This window comes from Liolophura sinensis, chromosome 9, assembly GCF_032854445.1.
Source record: "Liolophura sinensis isolate JHLJ2023 chromosome 9, CUHK_Ljap_v2, whole genome shotgun sequence".
Taxonomy (NCBI): domain Eukaryota; kingdom Metazoa; phylum Mollusca; class Polyplacophora; order Chitonida; family Chitonidae; genus Liolophura; species Liolophura sinensis.
The window spans coordinates 34,479,600-34,484,866 of NC_088303.1; positions in this window are offsets into that span (position 1 = coordinate 34,479,600).

Sequence of the window (5,267 nt, forward strand, 5' to 3'; positions counted from 1 at the left end):
TTGATATTACCTTGTAGAAATGGTGTCCAATTACTTAATTGGATAAGTAATCAAGAAACATTTAATTTTCGTTGAAGGTTAGAATACACTTTGTGCCCTGTTAATATACTTTTGCCACAAAGTTCCATTTTTTTTATTTTAATCTGTACAAGTCTACTTATTTCTAAATGTTGGACTTGAATTTTTGCCAGTCTGAATTGTCGAAAAAAAAGCATCGATGTTGTGTAAGTTGTTACCTGTTACCTTCGTATTGTATACGTTCAGGTTCTATTCCGCTTAGATGAGTCCTAACTGACTGTAATAGAATACTATTTTTACAGTAAAATTTGTTGATAGTTTAGGCTACGCTAATTTTCTTTTCTTTTTACAGTACATTTACAGCTAGATGCGTATGGTAGCCTCAGCCAGAGAACTGTAATGGTACATCAGTTTATGTTAGTGCGCAGCCATAGTGCTGTAAAGGTACATCAGTTTATGCTATTGCGCACCCAGGGAGTTGTAAGGGTACATCAGTTTATGCTATTAGTCATTCAATTGCTGTAAACGTACATCAGTTTATGTTATTTGCGCAACCAGAGTCCTGTCAAGGTACATCAGTTTATGTTATTGCACAGCCATAGTGCTGTAAAGGTATATCAGTTTATGTTATTGCGAAGCCAGAGTGCTGTAACAGTACGTCAGTTTATGTTATTGCGCAACCAGAGTGCTGTGAAGGTAGACCAGTTTATGTTATTGCGCACCCAGCAAAGTATAAAGGTACTTCAGTTTATATTATTGCACACCCAGAGTGCTGTAAAGGTACATAAGTTTAAGTTATTACGCATGAGACTGCAGTACATCAGTTTATGTTATTGTGCAGCCAAGGAGCTGTAAAGGTACATCAGTTTATGTTACTAAGCATCAGATTGCTGTAAAGGTTCATCAGTTTATGTTATTGTGCGGCCAAAGTGCTGTAAAGGTACATCAGTTTATGTTATTACGCGGCCAACAGCTGTAAACATACATCAGCTTATGCTATTACGCACCCATAGAGCTGTAAAGGTACATCAGTTTATGTTATTACCCAGCCAGAGTGCTGTAAAGGTACATCAGTTTATGTTATTGCACAGCCAAAAAACTGTCAAGGTACACCAGTTTATGTTATTACCCAGCCAGAGTGCTGTAAAGGTACATTAGTTTATGTTATTGGGCAGCCAAAGAACTGTCAAGGCACACCAGTTCATGTTATTGCGTAGCAACAGTGCTGTCAAGGTACACGAGTTTTTGTTATTGCGCAGGCATGGTTCTGTAAGGGTGCATGAGTTTATGTTATTGCACAGGCATGGTGCTGTCAAGGTACACGAGTTTTTGTTATTGAGCAGGCATGGTGCTGTCAAAGTACACGAGTTTATGTTATTGCGCAGGCATGGTGCTATAAAGGTGCATGAGTTTATGTTATTGCGCTGGCATGGTGCTGTAAAGGTACATCAGTTTATGTTAGTGCCCAACAAGAGTGCTGTAAAGGTACATCAGTTTATGTTATTACATGACCAGAGTGCTGTAAACGTACATCAGTTGTTATTGCACAGTCAGACTGCTGTAAAGGTACATCAAGTTATGTTATAAACTTACACTGTTTATGTTATTGTTCACCCAGAGAGCTGTAAAGGTACATCAGTTTATGTTATAACGCAGCCGGAATGCTGTAAAGGTACAAGAGTTTATGCTTTTGCACAGACAGGGTGCTGTAAAGGTAGATCAGTTTATGTTATTACATATCCAAGTGCTGTACAGTTACATCAGTTTGTGTTATTGCCCAGCCAGAGAGCTGTAAAGGTACATCAGTTTATGTTTTTGCGCAGGCAGGGTGCTGTAAAGATACATCAGTTTATGTTATTACGCATCCGAGTGCTGTAAAGTTACACCAGTTTATCCACAATCAAAGTAATGTAAAGGTACAAACCCAAATGAAATATACATCACATGCAAGTGTGAAGTTACAGTTAAATAAATGATTATGGTTTTGTGATTATGGCGAAATGTCACTTCGGCATTCTGAAGCCATATCGTGGCGAAACATCTAAATGAGATCTATATGTGATTCGAAGGTAAACTTTGAGTACATACAGGAATAATTTATACACAGAGGTTAATAATTCTTTGGTAGTATGTAAATAAATTAATAAATGAATAAATAAATAAATTAATTAAACGGTAATATCATGTTAAACTTGGGGGCAAAATAAATTGCTAAAAATCAGTGAGTAGGAGTCAGACACCGACTTTTAATCTTGATTAGAATGCCACAAAGGGACATGACCGCTGAGACTTTAATGGTTTAATTTCACGTGTTTGATTTATCGTAGAATGGACACACACCATTCTCAAGAGACTTCTCACACCACGTTCTGGCATGGAACCACCACGATGTATGGTTTTACATTTCCATGTAATGTTTTTTACAATTTTGTTTAGGTTTGCCGGTTTAGGGTGATTTTACATTGTAGAACGTCCTGACATTTTCCGGCTGTACACCACCGCCTGCCTGGAAGATGTACATATCCCTTGTTGATAGGGCATCTTCAAGAATTCCTTATGGTCTCCTGCCTGTTTCAGATTACTAAATGAAAGGCCTGCTGCATAGGCATGTCAATCTTTTACTGACTTTATTGCGCAAGGGCAATAAAGTGGGTGAAGCATTTGGCAATACGAGGACTGGTGTTTTCACTTAGCAAATACATTAAATCAATTAATGCAATATGCGAGTTTAAAACACTGTATACCGAAATAAAGAAAATGTTTTCCAAAGTGTGATTCTGTGTCCAGGAGTTCTTCTTAGCGTTTTACCTGACAGTTTCCCCAAGGGATAGCATTCATTTTAAATGGGGATGGGGATAAGGATGACAAAGATCCTTAAAAACTTGTGCTTGATTGTTATACTTTTGTGTTTTATTTGTGTTTTACGCCGTACAAGAATATTTCACTTATACGACGGTGACTAGCATTATGGGTAGAGGAAACCGTGTAAGGCGCCGAGGAAACCTACAACCATCCGCAACTTACGTTTCCATATACGGTCGGTGTGGAAGTCAGCTTGGACTTGATCTGTACTTGAACTTACGGCACCCGCATTGGCTGCGGACTCACAACTTCGGCATTGAGTCATCGTTCTGCCAGACATTCGGCCACAGAGGCCCCAAAATTAATGTTGCAACACATCCTGACACACAAAAGTTCATAAAAGATTTATCCCTGAATACTGCTGTCAAGTTCTATTAATACTTCCCATTTAAAAATGGTTCTGTCTGAAGTTCTTTTTACGACCGTGTCCTTGCTTGTGCACCATTAAAGGAATTAACCTATTTTTGTATAGGTTCTGAGTTTAATTACAGGATAATCCGCTTAGAAACCAGCCAGCATTATGATGTCAGAACTCGGGCGAAAATCACCACCATCCACACGTTGCTGACAAATCTTCCTACCCTGAACTCGCCGCCATCACATTGGTGAGAGGGTTCCTGAGTTTATTTATTTATTTGATTTGATTTTGCCGTACTCAAGAATATTTCACCCATACCACGTAGGTCAACATTATGGAGGGAATCGTGCAGGGCCCGGGGCAAACCGACGATCGTCCACAGGTTGCTGGGAGACCTTCTGGTTACAGGTTGTTGACTACCGGAGAGTTTGTCAACTTGAGCTGGGCTTGAACTCACAGGGACCACATTGCTGAGAGGTTACTGGGTCACTATCCTATCTAAAACGCTAACGCTGGCTTCCTCTCCAGCCATACATGAGAAGATCTCCAGCAACCAGCGGATGGTCGTGAGTTTTTTTCCCGGGCTCTGCCCGGTTTTCTCCCACCATAATGCTGGCCCCCGTGGTATAAGTCCAATATTCTTGAGTACCGTTCAAACATCAATAAAATAAATCAAATAAATAAAACACTAAGCACTAGGTCACTGAGGCCCGTGAGGCTCCTGGGTCAAGGAAAATTTAACAAGATAAGAACAAACTATAGTCTTTTTCTTTTAGCCATTCACCTATATTCAGCCGTCTATAAAATCAGTAATACAGGCTACCAAATTTGCCTTCAGTCAGTGACCAACCAGTGGTTTAGCAAACGCAGCTGCCTTATCATCGATGTCATACCACTGTGCAAATTGAACTGCGTTCAGATAAAAGTACTCAGGTTTTTGGATGGATGAAGTCAGGACAATGTTAAACTACTGGAAAACAAAGAGATCCGGGCCGGACACATTTAGTTATGCCCAATGTCGAAGGCTAATCCCAGCTGTGATCTTATTTATAACAATTAATCCCAGCGTTTTCAAATTATTTTCTGAACAACTTAAACGGAAAACATAGGTGTCCATACCGAACGTATATTTCACACACACTGCTGAAGATCAGTCCCTGCTTCCCTCCCATTGATGTCATACATTGTCCAAGTTTGAAAGTAATCAGGTCAAGACTTCTTAAATTATTTTCCCGACACTGTCAAGCTACTGAAAACAAGATGGTGGGGACACAGTTGGCCGAGCTCAGTCATCTTCTCTGTGATGTCAAAGCACTTTCTATAAGTTTGGATAAATGGTTCTTCAGTTATTATCCGAACAATATTTAACAGCTGGAAAACAAAAGATGGCGGCGATGGCCATATTGTTTTTCCCAAATCGCTGAAAGCCAATTTCAGTCATCTTTCCATTGATTTATTTATTTGATTGGTGTTTTACGCCGTACTAACAATACTTCACTTATAGGACGGCGGTCAGCATTATGGTGAGTGAAAACCGGGCAGAGCCCGGGGGAAACCCACGACCATCCGAAGGTTGCTGACAGACCTTCCCACTTACGGCCGTAGAGGAAGCCAGCATGAGCTGGACTTGAACTCACAGCGACCGCATTGTCGTCTTTCCATTGACATCATATCTCTTTGCTAATATGGATGCATGTGTGTTGGTGGTTTACGTCGTACTTAATAATACTTAATATTTCAGTCATATGACGAAGAGGAGTGATTAGATGTGTGTACATATATTGTGTCTTCTTACGGCAACCACTTTCCGAGTTTGAAGACAGCGTTCTGATTGTTCGCGGCAAGGCCTTAGGGTATGAGGAACAGTACAAAAGTCTGTGTCCCCCAACCCTGCCTGAACATAGAAAGGGACTAAATCCAATAGAGAGCATACAACCTACAGGACCAATAATCAAACATCACAGCTAAGGCGTTTTGTTTTTTGAGATGTCAACTCGAATCACAATATGGACAATACAGGGCTGTCTTC